Here is a 22,365-nt window from a genome sequence, read left to right on the forward strand (position 1 = left end):
ATGAAAACAAATATCTTATTGGTTACCATGAGTTAATGTTTGAAATTGAATTTATACTTTTTTTTTTTATATCATACGTTTAGCTTTTTGAACCTCGTCGCCAGGAGTCATGTGTGAGCGGCATGATGACACAATTTCACATAATCAAACAGTAGGGGCGGGGTAACAATTACACAATTTACATAATCAGGCCCACATGCCACTGTACGAGGATGTGAATCAAAACCATGCTGAGCAGAACCCGATAAGAGGAATCTCTTCATCCAGGCCCTGCCCACTGGATGCAGTAAGTTGGTCTACTCTCCCAGGAGTATGGGAGGATTCACCAAAATTCTTGAGTCTCCTCAAACAATCCAGGAGAGTAGGCAAGAATGCTATATAGGGGTCTATTTACTAAGTAGTGTTAGGACACAGTGAAAAGTGATAAGAAAGTGATAAGGTGACAGCCAATCAGCTCCCACCTGTCATCTCACCGGCTGTGTTTGAAAAATGACAGTTGGGAGCTGATTGCCTGGCACCTTATCACTTTCTTATCACTTTTCACTCTGTCTCCGAACACTGCTTAGTAAATAGACCCCTTAGTGCTGTATGGCCTTGGAAAAGTTTGCTGTGATGCCTGGATTTAATCAACAACAACATTAAAAAAGAATATGGCTAATTTATAATTTTTGTGATAAGATCATTTTTAATATGTTATTTTAAAGTTGTTGAACAAAAATAGCTCACAATTACATTGAAATAACACATTTTTTCAGGTGAAAACTTTATGTGTCCAGCTTTTAGGCAAAGTTTGAAGCACACAAGTCAAAGAATATACAAACTGGGGCAATACCTGTCTACAGCACATGAACTGACACAGCCGCCTCGCAATTTATCATTCTAATGTAATGCACTTCCAATGATTAATAGAAAACACACTATCAGCAAGGGACAGAGGATACAAATCCTCTTTGTTGTGGTCTGAAGGATTCAGGTCCCTTAAAACTAATTTGATGAATATTCCTGGCATTTCATTGCATCATTGTATTTATCACAGGTAACGGATGGTAAAAATAGAGGAGCAGCCCTAAGAGCCTGTACATCAGTAATGTGTGCATTCTTCCTGCCACTATCCATCAACACAGCCCGGCACTAACAGTGACCAGTGCACAACACTGCACTGCAGGAATAATGAACTGAGGGCTTCATTTATTAGCTTGGATAAGGAATCCTTATAATAAGTAATCAGAAGCATAGACTCACACAATAGATATGGACTCATGTTGTACAGGTATGATTGCACATTAATCAATCATACTTTAAAAAATTATTTAAAACATTTCAGGAGAATAAAAAACAAAATAGCTGTGGATTTTTTCAACACAGGGGTCATTTATGAACGAGTGTCACAGTGCCACAATTCTTCATTTATTCCTTGTGATCAGGGCCTGCTCCAGGGTGAGCCGGGACATGTCGCCCATTAGCTGCGCGCAGAAATGGGGATGTGAACTAATTACCATAGGCCACGCCTCCTATATGATGTTATTTGGGGGCATGCCCATATGGCATGCCTCCCGTTAACGTCAGGCTGGGGGCAAGCCCAGTACTACATCAGTAGCTGGGCTACCCCTAGTCCTCTTCCTGCACTGAATGGTGTGTGCGGAATCCATTCCTCTTGCCTGGGGCCGGCACCGCCGCGGCGGTGGAGGTGCCCAACTATCCGACCACCAGCGGGACACTTTTCACCACTGGTGGAACATCGGGGCAGTGCCCGAAAAACGGGACTGTCCCACTGAAATTGGGAATGGTTTGGAGGGTGCGCCCTCCATGGGTTGGCACCCCTGTTTGAAAGCACTGGTCGAACACGCCTCAAGCCGGCCCTGCTTGTGATAACATGTAACTGCAATTCCACCAGCGTTACCTCAGCAAGAGAAGCTATCTAGTGAGTATGGGAAATCTTTCCTCTAGATCAGTGGTAATTCGGTCCTCAGGACCCCACACAGCTCACATTATACAGGTAACCAAGCAGGAGCAAAGGTGTATTCATTAGTCACTAACACATTTTAAAAGATCCACAGAAGCTAATTATTTCACTTGTGATTCTGTGAGGAGACCTGGAAAACATGCACTGTTTGGGGTCCTGAGGACCGAGTTTGAGAACTTGTGGTCTAGATAAGTGTTGCCCAACTCTAGTCCTCAGGTGTCAGTCCTTTAAGCTGGCCACACACCAGACCAATTTACATCCAACCAGCCAACTAGTTGATTGGTTGGAATGATAATCTGGTAAGGTATGAAAGCAAATGACAATCAGCAATTTGCTACCAAACGCTGGAAAATGGACAAAAACTGTTTGAACAAATTGTTTAGATCAAACATTTAAAAAACTTGTCTGAACAACCATTTTCATCTGTTTTCTGGCATTTAGGAGCAAATTGCTGATCATCATTTACTCCCATTCCTTACCAGATTTTCATTCCAACCAATCAACTAGTTGGATGGTTGGATGAAAGTTGGTCTAGTGTGTGGACAGCTTAAGAATGCATGTGTTACAGATCTCGTCAGTATCACAAGTGAAATAATTAGCCCCACCTGTGAATCTTTTAAAATGTGTCAGTCAGTAATGAATACACCTGTGCACCAACTAGGATATCTGTAAAACATACATTGTTATTGGTTACTGAGGACTGGAGCTGGGCAACACTGTTCTAGATGCTGGTGTGACATGGTAACATAGGCAAGATGTAGTGTGGGATGGAATGTTAGATGAAAGCTGAATAGGCTTGAGAATGGATAAGAGTCCTAGGGTTTTTGCTGATTTGCTGGCTCAACAGCCTTGTTACTAGGTAGATTAGCTGGATGTTTGTGTCATGTGGTGGTTTGTCTGGCCAATGAGTGTGTGGGTGTGTTTAAAGTGGTTGTATATAATGGTGGATTTGCATGGGTTCAGCCTCTTTTCAATTCTGGAGTTCCAATTGATTAGTATTGTGCCTGTGCGTTTGTTGCTTTATATTCCACCTGTGCCTTATTTCTGCCTTTTTTCATTCACTATGCCCCGTCCTAAGTTGTCTGTGCGTCTGAGCACAGGCTATCACCTCCCTCCCGGCTCTCCCCTGTTTTTCCTGCGATCCCCGTGCAGGGCTTTGGCTATGTGTCCATCCCTTTGTCCTCCCTGGCTCTTCCTACTTCTGCGGGTGCTCCTGTTGCGGCTGCCACCGGACCCCCAGTGATTGTCCCTGCCGCGTCTGGGACTTCTGTTAGCTCAGCTCTTCTCCCATTCAGCGGACTTGCTGGGTCCCCTGTGCTTGTGGGGACCACGCTGCCTTCCTCTGCATGGCCCCCCGCCCCTGCTGGTGTGGAAGGCGTGATGGCCATTTCCTCTGGGGTGGCCATTTTGGGTCCCACTTCTTCAGTGGGACCCAGTACTTATGTGCAAGCTATGAGGGTGCCACATCTCACACTATTGGGGCACCGCTGATGTCTGCCCCTCTGGCCTCTGTTGGTAATTTTGTGCCTGCTTCACACCCTCTCTCCTTGTTTCTTCTCTGTCTCCCAGTTCTTCTGTTACTGCTCCTCAGGTACCCTCTGTTTCTTTTTCCCCCTGGCCTCAGGCATCTTGGAGTTCTTGCATCGCCCCCCCCCCCTGTTTTTTCTGTTGCTTCTGTTCCCCCCTTCCTCTGTTTATCCTCTCATTCCTCATTCATCCCTGTCTTCTTTTGGTTATCCTGTTTGGCCACCTGTTTCTTATACCAACTCTGCCCCCTGGCAGTTTTGTTGCCCTCTTTTTCTTTTCTGTAGCATCCTCCCTCCTCCCCTTTTGTGGCATCTGCTCCCTCTGTCCCTGTTTCTCCTGTGACCCCCCCCTCCTTCTTCTGGTGCCGCGGCACTTTGTGGGGCCACTGCACCTTCTGTTTCTGTTCTTTCTCCTCACTCTTCCCTTTCATCTTTGGGTCTCGGTCTGCCTGCCTCTGCACCGCTTCATCCTCCTCTTTTTCACCCCTCCCCTCTCCCCTCCTTTTTTTCCCCCAGTTTGCGCTTTGGCGTTTCACATCTCTCCTCCAGTTTTAGGTTTGCCGTCGGCTCCAATTTCTCAGGATTTCGGGGGGCTAGTGTTTGCTGTTCCTGTGCGTTTTGAGGTGACCCCGGATGTCGTTTTGGCGGATCCTCCGCGCGAAGCTTCCGGTGATGCTGTACCTCATCCGTCTGGTAGTGGTGAGTATGATTTGTCTACTTCCTCATCGTCTGATTGTTGTGCGCCTCCCATTCATCTGGTTCCCTGGGGCGCCTGAGTAAAATTGCGAGGTTATCTGCACAGCATTTGGCTAAAAAATCTGGGTCCATGGGTAGGAAGACTGATGCTTCTAGCCCTGTGGAACCAACAGATGGCGCTGACTCCGTGCATTGCGCTTATAGGGCCGTCCTTAGGGGGTTGCGCAGAAGCGTTGAGGAACGTATCCGCAAAGGGAAGTTTGTTGATTTTTTTTTCACACTGACGGATGAATTGAAGAAGGGTTTAGCTCAGGCTAAGAAGCCAGGGGGTATGGGTGAAGAATCTTATTATGGTTACAATATGTGGCTCAAGCGGATGCTGATTTTTGTGGTGTGTTATTTGGAGACACGCCCGGCGGAGCATACGAATGTGATCAGGTATATATTTGGACTTGACAAACGACAGGCTACAAACTTAATATACCTTGGAGAACTGTTCTGAGAACCTATGTGTGTCCACAGAGATATTTTGGATTCAGATACTAATTGCTGATGACTACCCCTGACTGAGAGGATTACGCTACATGTTAGAATTCATCCTCCGGTTGATTGAGGTAATGATGACTGCTGGAACCGAGAGATCTTACTCCGACAACAGCTGATCCCTACAAAGTAGCCAACGGTAAGTGGCTTCCAAAATAATTAGTGTGCACACCATAATAGACTGCCTTTTACCACTGTGTAACAGTGGTGATGAACAAACAAAATGTATTGTTACATATATTGGGATGTTATCTTGAGGATCCAGGACTTTGTTGTTAATACAACAAGATAATATCTATTCAAGTACAAGAGCGTCTCCACAGGTTTTCTATTCTCCAGACCACTACCTAATAGGAAGGTCAGAAGTGTGATATATGCTAAACATCATTTATCCTGTCTCCTTCCACAGACAATATTTTAACCCTATTTTTGGACACCTACTGCAGAAGGATAAGAGTAATAAAAATTAGGAGACTTAGGGTCTCATTCAGACCCGGTCGCAAGCGATGAGCGCTCGCAACTGGGTCGATGGATAGGCCCTGCGCATGCGCAGCGGCCGCACTGCACGTGCGCAAGCCCCGGAGCGAGAGAGAAACTCTCTCGCTCCAGAGCTCTCTACAAAAGGGCCGATTGTCGATGTTGATCGACAGCTTGGCCCGTTTTGTAGGTGGGGCGGGGGGTGGTTTCACAAACGGGGGCGTTCCTGACGAGACGCTTGCCGTTTTGTGGGCGGCCGCACTGACATCAGCAGTGATGTCAGTGGGGAGCTTCCTGCTCGATCAGAGCAGGAAGCTCCCTGGGGCTTGCGGCTGCCAAGACCCAACCTTAGGGTCTCGTTGCAAGCCCCAATGGTCTTGACCATCGCGACCATCACCCTAGTCGGTCGCTAAGCTGTGGGTGGTAACCCACCACTTAGCTAGCGACCAGGAGGCCGCACTAAAAAAAAGAAGCGGCTGCCCTCATTCAGAGAAAGCGATCGCTTCTTGCGACCGCCTCTGAATGAGGGCCTTAATTTATATGTTTGTGGTCACTAAGTCAAATATGGATTGATGGTATATATTTATATATTTTTGTTTTTGTAAGCCTGTCTTGATCAACTTGACTGTTTATGCATTTTTTTTATTATTTGGTTTTATATTTATTGTGTGTGGTGTTCATATGTAATAAATTTATATTTTTTTATATACTGTATTAGCGCTCCTTCTAAATTGGTTCATTATCTTCCATATTGGTCTATTTAGAGTTACTACATATTATTTTAACGATATTTAGGGTTTTTATATGTTGATATTTGAGAGGAATCAGAATATACCTTTGTTAGGAGCTGCTTTTTATGAGCTATTTGAATTCATGTACATCATATCGATTATCTATAGTGTTTATATACTATTCATACAGTTATTGCACCTGAATTAGTTATTACTATTTTTCATTGATCAGGTATATTTACCTGGCACATGATATGTTCACCCAGTCTAGGGGTGCGGCCTGGAAGGAATATGATTTGCAGTTCTGTCGCAAACAAGAGGGTAAACGGGTTATGCCTTTGGGAGTTAAGGATGTGGAGGTTTGGCTCGAGGTTTCACAGCAGCACCGGCCTCCTTTGGATGTGGTGGCTCCTCGCAAGGCTTCTTTGCCTAAAACAGGTGGGTTGGGGGGTGGCAAATGGAAAGTGCTTTGCTTTCAATGACTCAAGGTGTACACGTGGCGCCTCCTGATGTTTTTGTCACTCCTGCCAATTCTGTGGCGAGTAACACCCGGCCAAGGATTGCTGATGTGGGTCCAGTAAAGCAACAGTTGATTGGGGCGATAGTTCCAAGAGTGCTAGTTACGGCTAGGACACCCATTTGTTTGGCTGAACTTGCCAAGTGGTTGTCACGTTACCCTGATGAAGAGTCAGCTGCTTTTCTTTTGCATGGTTTTCAGTTTGGTTTTGGTTTACCTATGGACGGGCTGCTTGAGGTTAGGGTGCCCTGCAATTTGCGTTATGCCTGAAGTTTTAAGGGCTAAGGTTGAGGCTGAGGTTTTGTTTTGAAGCATGGAGGGCCCATTTCCTTGTCCTCCTTGTATCTCACCTCTGGGGGTGGTCCCTAAGAAGGCCCCTGGGAAGTACCATTTCATTCAGCATGTATCCTATCCCCATGGTGGTTTAGTCAACGATACTATCCATGATTCAGCTTGCAGGGTTGTCTACCAGTCCTTTGTTGAAACTTTGGGTCTGGTGCGTGGTTTTGGTCCAGGCACTTTGCTTGCCAAACTGGATATTGAATCTGCATTTCGGTTGTTACCTTTACACCCCAATGCTATGCAATTTATGGGTTTTTATTTGGATGGTGGTTTCTTTGTGGGTAAATGTTTACCTATGGGTTGTGCAGTCTCCTGTGCCTATTTTGAGAAGTTCAGTTCTTTTTTACATTGGTGCATTAACGCGGGCACTGGTCAGTCTGGTGTTGCGCATTATGTGGATGATTTCTCTTTATGGAGCTGGGAGGGAGCGAGATTTGTACTGACCTCATCTTCTCCGCTACAACTTTGTTTCTGGTGTTGGGGGTTCCTGTGGCACATGATAAAACCGAAGGCCCTTCACCCTGCTTGTCTTATTTAGGAATTGAGATTAATACACTGGCAGGTTGCTGTCCTTTGCCGCGTGAGAAGGTGCTTAAGTTATTTGCGCAAATTTAAGTTTGTTTTGAAGCAGATAACATTAAGCTGCGTTTAGTTCAGTCCTTTTTAGGCTCGTTCAATTTTCCTTGCCGTATTATCCCTATGGGGCCTCATCACCATGTGCATTTGTATTCCGAGATTAAGGAGGACCTTTACACTTGGGGCCTGATTCAGCAAGGAACGCAAAGCATAGAACGCATGCTCTAGACCGATGTTTTTGCACTGCACATGCATCGCACTGCACATGCACGATTTAGCCAGTGCGATAGGGTTATAGTACGCAGACTACACGCAGTGTGTACGCAAACCCTTCTGAATTTGATTGACAGGAAGTTCCGTTTGTGGGTAGTGACGGGGGGTGGTCAGGCGAACACAGGCGTTATAACGGTGTTATAGGGGCGTGCGGAATTAAGGCAGTGCAGCGGAATACGCATCCATACTGTCAGCTGTACACAGGAAGCAGCCAAATTCCTGTGGCAGGTCAGGTTAACCACTATTATACTAATGGGTTTGATGGTTCTCGATGTTACCGATGTTTACAATATCTTGCGTCTGCATCTTGTGCTGCTGTCTCCGTGCGTATGCATTGATTAGCATATTCTCACAGTGGACGGGTGCGTGCATCTGCATCCGCGCGTTCCTTGTTGAATCAGGCCCTTGGTCCACTTTTTTGGTGCGGTTTAATGGTGAACGCATTTGGCCTTCTCCTCCTTTGTCTACAGCTTTTTACCGATGCGGCTGGCTCGTATGGTTTCGGAGCATTCTTTGATGGTGACTGGTGTGTTATGTCTTGGCCACCTGATTGGCATACAGAGGGCAAAATTTACTAAGCAGCGAGTTCTAAACCACGGCGGTTTGGTGGCGGGTTCTAAACCCTGGGGGTTTGGTGGCAGCTTGGCGACGATTTCTAAATGACAGCCCTGCTCTATTCTATTCTAAAATTTATTTTGACGGTGGTTTTGCCGCAATTTTGGCCTTAGTAAATCTGTGAAGTAAAACCGCCGCCAAGTCGCCACAAAACCGCCGGGGTTTAGAACCTGCCGCTTAGCAAATTTTGCCCAGAGGGTCTTACTAAAAGCTTGCTTTTACTAGAATTGTTTCCTATTGTCGTAGCAATAGAGCTTTAGAGGGATGGTTTACATAGCCAACAGGTTGTATTCTGGTGCGACAACCTGAGGGTGGTTCCAGCTATCAACAATCAACAGACTTCCTCCCCTCCCACTTTGCGTCTTCTTCGACATTTAGTCTTGCAGTGTTTAGAGTCCAACATTCACTTTCAGGCACTGCACATCCCCAGAGCGGATAATGCGATTGCCTATTCTTTGTCCAACTTTCATTTTGCTTATTTCCGTTTGCTGACTCCTGCGGCTTCTGCAGTAGGGTTACCTTGCCCTCCCTTTGTATGGCAGATTATCAGGCTGGCATAGAAGGCCTGGCGCAGTGGTCGCTGGCTTCAGCAACTCTGAAGGTTTATTCTACGGTTTGGCAGGACTGGCAGATTTTCTGCGCGCAGGGTGTTGAAGCAGGTAAGTCTACCAGGGACATGCTTTCATCGTTTGTTTGGGGACATTATCATCGTGGATGCTCCAAAGCTTTCATGTCCTCGGCCCTAGCTGGAATTTCCTTCTTTAGTAAATTGAAGGGGTTTCCGGACCCCTCCAAGTTGTTACTTCTTTCCAAAGCCCTAAAAGGTTGGGCTAAGGATTTTCCTTATAGGGTTGACTCTCAAAGGCCCATTGAATTGTAGCTGCTGGGTAGATTGGTTGGGGTAATGGACAGGGTGGCTTCTGATGCTCTGGAAAGCTTCCCTGTTTCGCTTAGCTTTTGCGGTTGCATTTTTTGGGGCATTTATGGTCAGTGAGATACAGTACTGGCAGCTAGTAAGGCCATTCCTACATTTTTGGGGCGGAGAAGCATGGTTTGGCCAGGGCAGGTTGTAGTGTGGGATGGAATGGTTCCATTAAAGCTAAAAAAGTGGGGGAAAGAGGCTTTGAGTAGCACACAAAATGTAACCTATTGTGGCAAAAATAAACCTGACACTGGAATAGGCAGGATTATCCCTTTATTTTCCTAAGTCAAATAACACATAAATGCAGAGTTTCCCGAACACCTACACTCCAACATGACCCCTTCCACCCCGTACAAAATGCTTTGCTCCTGGACTTCCCACCTAATTAATGATTGCAATCACATGTGTTGATCTAGTTAATAGATGAGGCAGGTGTTTCACCACAGGTGGCTGCAATCATCAATTAAGAGAGAAGTCCAGGAGCAGAGCATTTTGTACCGGGTGGAAAGGGTCATGTTGGAGGGTCTGCAAACTCCACCATTACAGTACTGGTTTAAAGGATATCCATGCTGGAGTCCAGATGAATAAATCAAACTGACTTAGATACAAATTAAGTCACCTGTGCTCAAGCATGGACCGTCGTGGTGGAGTTTGGAAAACTCTGCATTAATGAAAGTCAAACATGCAATTCAATTTATTATGTGCCCACTGACATATATAGTGGTGGTGTTCCAACTGTCAATGTGCTAATTTCCTGTCTCTGTTTTGGATTTTGGATGTACTATATGGAATAATTTGGAAGCATGGAATACTTTTTTTTATCTTATCACAGTGCAAGGTTTTAAGGGCCTGTTTCAGAGATGGTTGGTAATGCAGCTGTGGTCCATGGTGTGATAATGGAGTGTACGAGCGGCGAGATGCCCACTTTAAGGCTGTGTGGTCTGTGCATTTGTGATGGTGTTTGTAAACCCTCCAACATCAATGCAACATTGGTCGCACTATCGAAATTGCAGTAGCCTTGGTATTATTCTAGCTTCTCTGCCCTAATCCAACTAAACATGGCCTCATAAACTGTGAATTTTCAATTGGGAATGCAGAAATGTTTCCAGACCCGCATGTGACACTCCTATAACATGCTCATGAAGTGGCCACTTTTTGTAATCACTTTAGATCACCTCCCAGCCCCCACCAGTTATGAATCTAGGAGAAGTTTCACCTTTGACTTAAGGCAGTAGTGCTGAGGATTATATGAAGCGATGGGAACAACTGAAAAGGAAGTCCCTGTCAGGAGTGAGACTAGGTAGCCCAAAGTTGAAGCAATAGTGCTGAGGATTATATGAAGTGATGAGGACAGCGGAGAAGATAGTCATTGTCAGGAGTGAGGCTGGTAGCCCAGTTGCAGGCTTGAAGGCTGATTGAGGTTTGGCAAGGTTGTGGTTTGGCGACCAAGTTGCAGCCTTGAGGGCTGAATTATATTTGGGGAGATAGTGGTCTGGTAACCAAGTCTTAGCCTTGAGGGCTGATTGACACTTGGTGAGGTGGTGGTCTGGTGACCATGTCATAGCCTTGAGGGCTGATTAATACTTGGTGAGGTGGTGGTCTGATGACCACATTGCAGCCCTGCGAGCTGATGTGAACTTGGCAGAGATGCAGCCTTGGGGCCGAGTTGCAGCCTTGGGGTCGAGTTGCAGCCTTGGCGGCTGTAGTGAACTTGGCTGAGGTGCGGCCTTGGGACCGAGGTGCAGCCTTGGGGGCTGTTGTGAACTTGGCTGAGGTGCCGTAAAGATAGTAACTGAATGTCCACACAGACACAGAAATGTGATTGAGACTGCAGCAATGTCCAATAACTAGAGTCCACTCAGACACTGCAGTGTGGCTGAGACTGTTGTAAGTTAGTAGCAGATTGTCCACTCAGACGCAAAAGTGCGGCTGAGACTGCTGGAATGTTATTAGCAGAAGATTCACACAAACGCTGAAGTGCGGCGGAGACTGCTGAGATATTAAAAGCAGGGCATCCACACAGACACTGGAATCAACTGAGATTGTAAACACACGCTGGACACGAGAAGCTGGAACACACAGGAGCAAGAATTCCACACCCAGGAACCAGAAAGCACGAACTGTACTGAAAGCTATCACTGGCATCTGAACAACCAGCAATCGGGAAAGAAAAAGGAAAAGGAACCAATCTGGTCAAGGCAGAGATGACGGAGCAGCCAGGTAGGAGGACTTCACGGAGAAACAGTGCATTGTCCACATCTCCTAGCAATGGTCCTGAGAGAGCCGCCCAGAGAACTGTTGTCTGACAAGACGCAGCGGCGACTTGTGGCACCACCATGATATGCCCAGGGATTGCAAACCTCACTAACGCTGGGTACATAATTAAATGACATGTGTACCCAGCGATGTGACCAGTGACCCCACCCGCCGGTTCCATATCAAGCGGCCAGTACACATTAGACGATCCGGTGCTCGACCGCCCGATATGTTGGCCCCTACCGCATCCTGCTGCATGGGCTCGTCAGCCGCATTATCAGGTTGGCCTACATGTAGGGCCGACCTGATGATGAGGCTGAGGACCCCATGGGAGTGTGCACTGCACAACATAGTGGGTACACTCTAGATGATTTGGAGGATTTGTCATTCCGATCTGTCAGAATCGTGCAAATCGCTCCAAAAATCATTCAGTGTGTACGCTCATTAAGGGTCGTGCGTGCTTAGTAAGGGATTCCTGGAATTTTTGCACATGCATAGTAGCAAAACATTGATTACCTGCATAAACATTGGCACTGCATCCATCTCTGAATCAGACTCTAAGTACCTAGCAAATAAAAAGCCAATGTAAAACCTGATGGCAGCTAATCTTTATTCTCATCTTAGTTAGGCATCTGTAGTCCTGCCTTAAATACTGCAGTCGTAGTAACACTTGTATTTAATTGCAAGGAGCATGGCTCCTCCAAAGGTTTGCTATTTAGCCTTTCAATTTATGCCACAGGCAACACACACTGATGTTTTCACTCATTTGGTCTTGCCGCGTCACTTTTTGGGAAGAGAGGGCCTGATTCAGAGCCGGACGCTCTGACCAGAGCGCTCGCTCTGAATCAGGGCCCTCCTACCTAAAAATGGAGCGGCCTCCTGGCCGCTCGCATAGCTGTGGGTGACCACCCACAGCTTATGCGAGCGGCCAAAAAGATGGTCGCGATGGTCAAGACCATCGCGACCATCGGGCTTGCGACGAGACCCTGCGGTAGGGTCTCGCTGCCGCAAGCCCAGGAGTGCTTTTGGCTCTATCAGAACGGGAACGCCTCCGTCTGGGCAGCAACGCCCCCGGCACGCCCACCAAAGCGGGCGTGCTGTCACTCACTATCGACAGCACGCCCCCTTTGGTGCGAGACCCATAGCGACAGCTTGGCTGTCGCTATGCGGGTCTCGTGCATGCGCACGACGGAGCTCCCTTTATTATTATTATTTATTTATGTGTTCATTTGTGGGATCTGGATCACTTAAATGGCAGTTTGCCAGTCCAAAGTATATAAAAAGTTATATTTTATATATAACATCTTTAAATTTTGCACATGGAATATATTAAAATATAAATATTTTGTTATCTACATATTCATCTTATTGGACTCGTTAATTGGTAGTTAATGATGAAAAAACGGAGTCATTATTTGTGATAAAAAATTATGTTAATTAATTAAAGTAAGAACAAAGGCCCTCATTTAGAGCCGCTCGTTAACAGCAGTACGCTCGTTGCGTTCCGATGTTGAGAAACTGCGCATGCGTCGGTGTAACACTGCGCATGTGCGTACGGCAGATTGCGAGCTTTTTGTCACTCGTTCGGCAAATTGCGAACAGGAAGTGACATGTCAAATGTGATTGACAGAACAGGCCGTTTTTGGGCGTTGACGGGGTGGAGATGGAAAAACGCAGGCGTGGCGAGGCGTTTTTGGGGCGTACATAAATTAGCTCATGCGAACGTCAAATGTGTTCGTACCAAGTCATACGTCACTGGCTGATCCTCTTTCCGTTCAAACTGCTCGCACAGCTTGGGGTCTGGATTACTCGACCACAATGGCGATGGCCTTGTCCTTTGGCCCGGGCCTCCTCGATGTTTCATCGATTTATCACGGCTTGTCAGAAAAACAATCAACTTTGTATTGAAAACCAGCTTGTAATGTGTTTTTTTTTTTTTTCTTTGGAATAGCACAAAACCGTACGCAGCTGAAAATCTCGGCTGCTAATTTCAGGATTACACAATCAATTTGCGTTTTTTTGTAGGAATGTATTTTACAATTTTGTTAGCGTTTTTGGATATTGTAACAATATTGTCATCATGTTTGTGTGTATTGTAACCTTATGCATTGGGCTGGAGTTTTTTTTTTTTTTACCAAAGTGTTCCTTAAAGTAACATTTTGTTTTAACCCTTGATTTTTTGGAACTCCAAAGCTAAGATTTCGTTTTTTCCTTGTGGGACAGGATTAACTAGAAACCAATTTGAAATTAATGTCACAATACAGTTGAGAACCATTTGTAGGTTTTATTTTCAAAACACATTTTAAAACAAATCATGTGCATTTTCACGTACAATTTTGGGGTCATTGTTACCCACTAATCTTTGGTACATTTGTTTTTTTAAAATGATATTTTTGGTACAAAAAATAAAAAAATAAAAAAAACAATTCACAAGAAAGGAGAGGGAAGTTTTGGCCAGAAAGGAATATGGGGCAAGCACAGAAGGAGTGTGGGCAAAGTAGCCAGTGCTGTCACCGTTTCTTTCCCCGTTTGGCTGGGGTAGGGTGTGCGCCAGACCGGCTCCGGGATGTCCTCTGGCTGGCCTGTCCAGAGGCAGATGTTGTGGCCTCTGGACTAGGCACAGGGCTAGGCACATTTGGAGGAATGGCTGTTGTTGTGCCAGAGGTGGAGGATCCTGATGTTCCGGCAGGAAGGGAGGTCGGCTCCACCATGTGCTGGCGAACGAGCTGCTCCAGGGCATTGGCGATTCGGATGTTGGCCCTGGTATTTTCAGCCAGGGCCTGACCAATGGTCACATTGGCCGCAGCATTTTGCTCCAGGGCCTCAGCCACCCGTAGCAGACTGGCGTCCATCCTCTGCAGAATCTCCGTATGGGAATCCGATTTAAAATTGAGTTCTGTGAGGAGTGTCACTGCCTGCGAGGGGGATTGCCCAGGACTGGCTTCTGCAGGGTCCTCAGCCGGATGTACTGGTTCCTCCCCTGCAGAGCCAGCAGAAATTCTGCGGCCAAGGCTCCCCTCTGGAGCCACTCATCCGCCTGTGTCTCTGTGAGAAAAAAGAGAAAAGAGGAACATTACAATCTACATATTGTCACATTAACATTTCAGAGTTGGTTACATCACAACATTTACCTGGGACAACATGAGGAGCCGCAAAGTTTGGCATGTCCGTATCCATGTTGGACACGCCAAACACCTCCACATCCTGCACACACCCCTGTGCCAGCTCTTCCAAATCATTAAACTCCAATGACACAGGGGTGGGACCCCCACCTGTCCCCCTTGCATGCCTAGCCCTGTCAACCATTTTTTGCTTTAGGCAATATTTGAAGTCTTGCCATCCATGGGTGAAAAAGTAGGCATTATTCCTGCATTATTTGACCCTGTTTTTTTTGGGTGGTCAAGTTTTTACTTACCGCCGTTTGACATCCCGGGCTAGACGGACATAATCACCCACCCTATTGACAGCACTGGCTATCTCCTCCCACATTCTCCACTTCTGGCTTGCACCCATATTCCTGTCTGCCTGTGGCAGGATGTCCACACACTTCTGAACCAAAACCTCCATCTCCTTTCTTGTGAATTGTGGCTGCCTTTTCTTTTTCCCAGCTTTGCCCGGAATACTGGGCCCAGCAGCCTCTTCCATGTCACCTATTTACAATAAAATTGTTAAATTTTAGCTGCCCAACTTTCACTATATTCTGGCTCTAAATAATCCTTGATTAGAAATGCCAGAAATACTTACCGGCCACCTCTTGGCCATTGTTTGGCTGGTCTGTAGCCATTTTTCATGACAAAACAAGAAATACACCAGACCGTTTTTTTTTGGTCGTGACATATTTATACATGCGTCCTTATTATTCGTCCACATCATTGATTGTGCGTTCCTATGATCCGTCCTTAATTTGAGCGGGAAAAGAAACACTATTTATGGCTTTGGCCGACTCGAGTCTAGGTGGCGGGTGTTGTTTGTTGGAGGTTATGTTGGTCGGAGTGGATTGTTGGCGGGAGTTGTATTTGGCGGTGTTTGGTGATTTTTTCTGTGCGTTTTTTTTTGGGTTTAACTTTCCGTTCGCTTTTTTTGGTGTGGTTCTTTTAGTTGTGGTGTATTTTTTTGGTAAGTTTTTTACCGTCTTCCTTTTGTAAAATTTGGCTATCCTTTTTTGTTTTTTGGGTACCAAAATTATTTTTTTTTTCTCCATTTGTAGGTTTCTTTTGGCTCTGCCCCAACGACCTTTTTGTTCTGTGACTTCTATATCCTGTATTGGTAAGTTTGGATTTTCACTTGTTTGTTAAATGTTCATGACTTTTTTTACGCATCTTTTGTGGACATTACTGTTTTTTTCTGTGTTTTTGTGGATCATAAATGTGAGAACTAATTTGCGCATTTTTGTCGGCTTGATTTCTCTAGTTAAATTGCAAACTAATTAGCGCATTTTTGTCGGCTTGATTTCTCTAGTTAAATTGCGAACTAATTAGCGCATTTTTGTCGGCTTGTTTTCTCTAGTTAAATTGCGAATTAATTAGCGCATTTTTGTCGGCTTAATTTCTCTAGTTAAATTGCGAACTAATTAGCGCATTTTTGTCGGCTTGATTTCTCTAGTTAAATTGGGAGATATTTACCGTTCACAATCTTGGTTGTTGTTTGGGGCCCAAATTGTGGAAGTCGGCGCAATGTCGGTTTGCTCTTTGTAGAAATGTGTGTTTATCCCCTTTTATTTTTGTCTTTTACAAAATTAAGCTTCCAAAATGGACAACACAAATTTTGTCCTTGTTCTGGTCTTTTGAATTTTAGGTTTGGGAAATCATGACAATACCCCGGCATGTAAGCATCTTTGGATTGTATCGTAAAGATAAGTATTTTTCGCTCTTTTTTGGGGGAAACAAACCTTAACTTCAATTCTTGCCATTTCAGGTTGATCTTGGTCGGATTGTTGTGGCCATGCTCCCGGAAGCCGACCAACCTCAATCTCGTCCCAGGCGTAGGCATCGTAGGCGTGCAAGGCCCCAGATATATAGAACACGTGTCACCCTTTTTGGAATGCCCGATGATGAGGTGTTAAGGCGCTACCGTCTTCCGCCCCAAATCATCATAGACACTCTCTCATTAATAGAGAGTGATCTTGAGCGGCAAATTGACAGTCCTACAGCAATACCACCACTTACGCAATTTATGGCGGTGTTACATTTCTGTGCCTCAGGATCCTTTCAAACCACGGTGGGAATAGTTGCAGGAATATCCCAATCCTCCTTTTCAAGGATCCTGAGGGCAGTGATGGAGGCCCTTTTCAAGCACCTCCATCATTTTATTAAAATGCCTTTGGATATGGGTTCCCTTAGTGTGGCCAAGGCCAATTTTTACCAAATAGCTGGCTTCCCACACATCATAGGGGTTGTGGATGGTACTCACATACCACTTCAGCCTCCAGCACGGCTGGAGGCCATTTTTAGGACCCGAAAACACTATCACTCACTGAATGTAATGGTGGTATGTGATGCCTCCCTCCAGATCCTGTCCCTGAATGCAAAATTACCCGGGAGTGCACATGACTCATTCGTCATCCGGCAATCAGGGATATGGCAAAAATTTCACAACCTACAAGCTGGTGATGCGTGGCTTCTGGGTAAGTGGAGACCTTTAGTACATACCAATGCAAAGCTTGATACACAGTGTTCCTGATGTTGTCACTTCTTTTTCACAGGAGACAGTGGCTACCCTTGCACGCCCTGGCTGCTCACTCCTTATTTGGCTCCCACACCAGGCCCACAAAGTAATTTTAATTCCGCACTTACAGCCACCAGGCAAGTGGTGGAGCGCTGTATCGGCCTTTTAAAAGGCCGATTCAGATGCCTCCACCGCTCTGGTGGCGAACTCATGCATTTGCCGGATATGGTTTCGAAAATTGTGGTCCTGTGTGGGATATTTCACAACATCGCCATAAGGAGTGGTGTCCCAATGCAGCCAAAGGATGCCTTGCCTGAGGATGGCCCCCCCGAGGTTGGTCAGAGGTCAGTATGTGGGGGGCCATACGCGATGATGTGGTGGCCAGATTCTTTAGGTAATTATTGGCACAAAATAAGTTATTTGACACAATGTCAAAAGGATTTTTTTTTACCATCAAATTAATCGGTTTTTTATTTCCCATCTTGTGTTTTATTTCATAATCTTTTGGAATGAAACGATGACTACTTCCTGCTCCCAAAAAATGACTTCATGGGGCCACATTGGATATATATTCTGGACCCAATTTTGAAACACAACATTTGTGGAATCATGTTCGCATGCTCATTCGTCAACCAGTTCTTGATTTTTAGTTTATTTTTTATTATGGTGTTTGCTGGTTTTTACAGTTTGTTATCACTGTGTGTATTGTTTGTGACCCAACACTTTGTGTTTTTATTTTGTGGTGAATACATTTTTGGTTTTTTGAATCAAAACAATTCTTTTCGACATTACAAGCAAGTGTAAGCAGGTTCACCCAAGGAAAATTTGCTTAATAGCTAATCCTGTAATGTGTCAATTTGCTCATTATTTAACTATGCTTTGTGGGTAAATACCAACACCAAAAGGTATTATGTAGAATCAGTATGCTTTTGAATCTCGGCCTAAGCAGGTTTACCTAAAATTTTTTACATGTAAATAAAAAAAAAAAAAACATCTGGTAACTCTCAAAACCTATTGTTAGTGTTAGCTGTTTCATGTGCCTGCTTTAATAAAACATCATAACACAATCTTAGTGACATTAGTTTCAAATACTTGCTGCAAGAGTCTACTTATGTAAGTTTAAACAATCTAAGATTTTCAGACAAGGAATGAGACTGTATTCAAAATGTAACTTTTTATTGTAGAAAAATAATTTGGTGGAAAACCATAAAAATTAGGGCCGCAGGATCCCCGCCATCCTATCCAGGACCACCAGCAGGCCGATCACGTGCCCCCGCATCAGTTGGACGCACCCAGCTAGGTCCGCCAAACGCCTCTGGTCCTCTGTGGGCTAGAAAATTGTGGTGCTTACTAAAATGAATCAATAATTTATGAATCTAAAAAAATACTCAAGCAAAATAGACTTAGCAAAAAGTGACAATAGTGTTGCAAAAACCACATTAAACAAAAAATCTTGAACAATAAAAAAATGTAAAAACAAAAAACCTTCAAAAAATAGCAACCGTAAACCAGAGATACAAGTTTGACTGTTTTGACATGTGGGATATGTGTATGGGGAAATCAGCTGTGAAATGTAAATACAAACAGATATATAACCAACCTTTAAAAATTTTAAAAAAAGGAAAAGGCACAGACAAAGGATTACATCAACACATTTTCCTTCCCAAAAAAGGATAAAAGGGAAACATACCGTTGTGAATGACGGCTGGCCCCGAAACCACTCCATCGTCCTCCTCGGAGGTGGTCACATTTCCCAAGGATGTGGGAGGGGTTATAACTGACTCAGGAGATGGGGTGGTAAAGAGAGGGGTGGGTTGAGGGGAGGGGGAATTGGGATGGAGGGGAAATTGCCAAGAGGGATGGGCGACAGGGTCTGGGCAGGCTGGGGTGGAGGGGGAATTTTGGGAATTTTGGGGAGAGGAGGTTTGGCTGGGGGTTGGGGAGAGGGGACGAGAGTGACGTCTTTGCCGGCGATGACGCCGTAGTCTTCGCTCGGCCCCTAAATGATGGGAAACAAATTGAGGTTAGTTTAGAACATCACCTTGCTAAACGCTAATTGTTTAACCAAAAAAAAGGAAAACATGCACTCGCAGATATGAATGAAAACAAGAAACAGGCCAAACAAGAAAACATGCACATGCAGATATGAGTGCAAATAATAAACAGGCCAAACAAGAAAACATGCACACGCAGATATGAGTGCAAATAATAAACAGGCCAAACAAGAAAACATGCACACGCAGATATGAGTGCAAATAATAAACAGGCCAAACAAGAAAACATGCACATGCAGATATGAGTGCAAATAATAAACAGGCCAAACAAGAAAACATGCACACGCAGATATGAGTGAAAACAAGAACCAGGCCAAACAAGAAAACATGCACACGCAGATATGAGTGCAAATAATAAACAGGCCAAACAAGAAAACATGCACACGCAGATATGAGTGAAAACAAGAAACAGGCCAAACAAGAAAACATGCACACGCAGATAGGGCCACAAAGATAAACAGGAAAACCAAAAAAAACATAACTTACTTTCCGCTATACGCATGCGAAAACATGCCAGCAAGCGGGGCGTCCGCCGTTGAAGGTCGGACCACATGCGCTCCAGCTGGCCGATCTGTCGGCGTGAGCCGAAGAAACGCAGGTGGCCGCGAACCTCCGCATAGGCGGCAAGCTTCTCCCGATTGCTGATGGGGGGAGGCTGGCTGGTGATACGCCTGTCCATCACCTCTGTAAGAACCAGAAGCTCTCGCTTGGTGAATGCAGAGGCTCTCATGATGGCAATGGTGTATTTTTAATAAAACAGTTTTAATAAAGACCAGAAAATAATTTTGATTGGCTAATGTAGTTGGGAAATTAACAGGAACCATTCTATTGGTTAGTGTATGAGTCATGTGTTCGACAGGCCAAAAAATCTATTGTGAGTTATGATAGGCTTGATGCAGTGACATGCGTAAGCTAATTTAAATAAAGAAATGAACCCAGTAAAATATGCGTGGGTAAAAACACGGAAAACAAATGGATAATTGGCTCAAACATGTATTCTGGCAAAAGAAAACCATTGTTTAAACCGTACGTATTCTGCGGGTAAACACAAACACGGACAAGAGTAAAGTTTATTGAAATACAAAAAAAAAAAAAAATAACACATGTGAAGAGCAATTAAGCTAATTGATATATTGATTGGCATGATACGATTGAAGGAGGTAGGCAGAATGAACGAGCAGGTAATCGGAATCTGACAGGCCCACTTCCGGTTTGTACTTCTGCGTGCGTTCCCTGCAAGCCACATTGGGGATGTACGCTCGCTATTTGGCTCGCTCGTTAGCTAGAGGAGGGGTCGGTAGACTTTGGGGAGGAAGTTTAGCTGCGTTCGAAATTACGTGCGAGCGCTTAAATTAACATATTTCGGCACGTACGCCGAACGTACGAACGGCCACTTGCGTCCGGGTCTGAATCAGGGCCAATGCTCCCTTTTCTCTGAGATGATTGTTGACACTGTGGGCTGAATTAACTATACTACATAAAGGAACAATAACCAACATTGTAGTATGTAAGGATGCTGTAACCAGTGTATTATAATATGTAACTATAACCAGTGTATTGTAGTATGTAAGGTTTTACTGTGACCAGCACATTGTAGTATGTGAAGATGCTGTAACCAGTGTATTATGATATGTTACTGTAACCAGTGCATAGTGTGTAAGGTTACTTAGGGCTGAAACTAGGATTTTTGTTCCCTGGGGCAAGGTCATGATTTGGTGCCCCTCCAAAAAAATACAACATAGAGGACAAAAAGGGTGTGATTTTGTAACACATTATGCCACACATTAATGACCCTTATAACACATTATGCCACAGTAATGCCCCTTACAACACATTATGCCACACAGTAATGCCCCTTATACATTAAGCCACAGTAATGCCCCATATAAATTATGCCACTATTATGCCCCATATACATTAATGCCACAGTAAGGCCCCTTTTACATTATGCCACAGTAAGGCCCCTTTTACATTATGCCACAGTAAGGCCCTTACACATTATGGCACAGTAAGGCCCCTTACACATTATGCCACAGTAAGGCTCCTTACACATTATGCCACAGTAAGGCCTCTTTTACATTAAGCCACAGTAAGGCCCTATCTCCCTTCTCTTACCTGCCAGGGCCATGCGGTGGGTGAGCTCGGGGTGGCGCGGGACGAGGCTGCCACATGCTGGGGAACTGTCAGTACTGCCGTCATTGTAATGTGATGCCATGCGCGAACCAATTGGAGCTCAAGGACCGGCAGCCTCTGCTGATTGGCTGCCGGTCCGCGAGCACTGATTGGTTTGCGTCCGGCACCACAGTAGACTGACGGTGTCTCTGTGAGAGCAGCAACTTAGCTTCTGCAGACCGCCTGTACACACAGAGCGGCAGCCGAGAGGAGGGGGGCTTGACATGCCCCCCGCCCACCGGGACACGTCCCAGACATGCCCCCTGGTCGCCGGGACCCGCAGTGTGTATGAACTTGGTTGGTTAGGATGCAGTTCGTGTTGGAGTGGGGTAAGGGGATGTGTGGTTGGTAACGTCTGGGGTGAGGGGAGGAGGGACGGGGGCTGGTGCTGCAACGTGCGAGTAGGGGTACCTGGTCCTACTATAGTTTGGATATATATGGAAAGGTTGACATGCGCTCCTATGGTCTACAGTCTTGGGAACTGGGATGCCCTATTGTTGGTGTTTGGTGGGTGTCCCCAGTGGTGGCGGCACCTCTCACAAACGGCTGCACCCCCAAAAGCATGCAAGCCACGCAGCCGTGCCAGCATCAGCGCATGCAACTCCCCAACCAGCGCTGGGTTGAGATCGCCACACACAGCCGGCACCCATCACGCTGCAGCTACCATCGTGGCAAGCGCCACTGTCTCGCACTTACACAGGGCAAACGCATACAGCCAGTGGGTCACCCCTGTCCTGCACCCACGGGCATGTGGATGGCCAATGTCAGCCCAACAGAACATCTGGCCCCAACCGGACTTTGAGGAAGCCGCTCCCTGCCACAGAAGTCAAGCACCTACCGGTAGGTACCACCCACCCCTCCTTAACAGTGCGGGACGCCGCCACTGGGGACACCCCCCAACCACCAACAATAGGGCATCCCAGTTCCCAAGACTTTAGACCATAGGTCCAGCAGGGGTACATGCAGTAGTAAGGACTGCATGGTAAGGAGCCCCCTCAAAGGGTCCACCCACCCCCCATACTGCGGATTGCACCAGAT

The sequence above is a fragment of the Taudactylus pleione genome, unplaced genomic scaffold (genome assembly GCF_031769625.1).
Source record: "Taudactylus pleione unplaced genomic scaffold, aTauple2 ptg000077l, whole genome shotgun sequence".
Classification (NCBI taxonomy): Eukaryota; Metazoa; Chordata; class Amphibia; order Anura; family Myobatrachidae; genus Taudactylus; species Taudactylus pleione.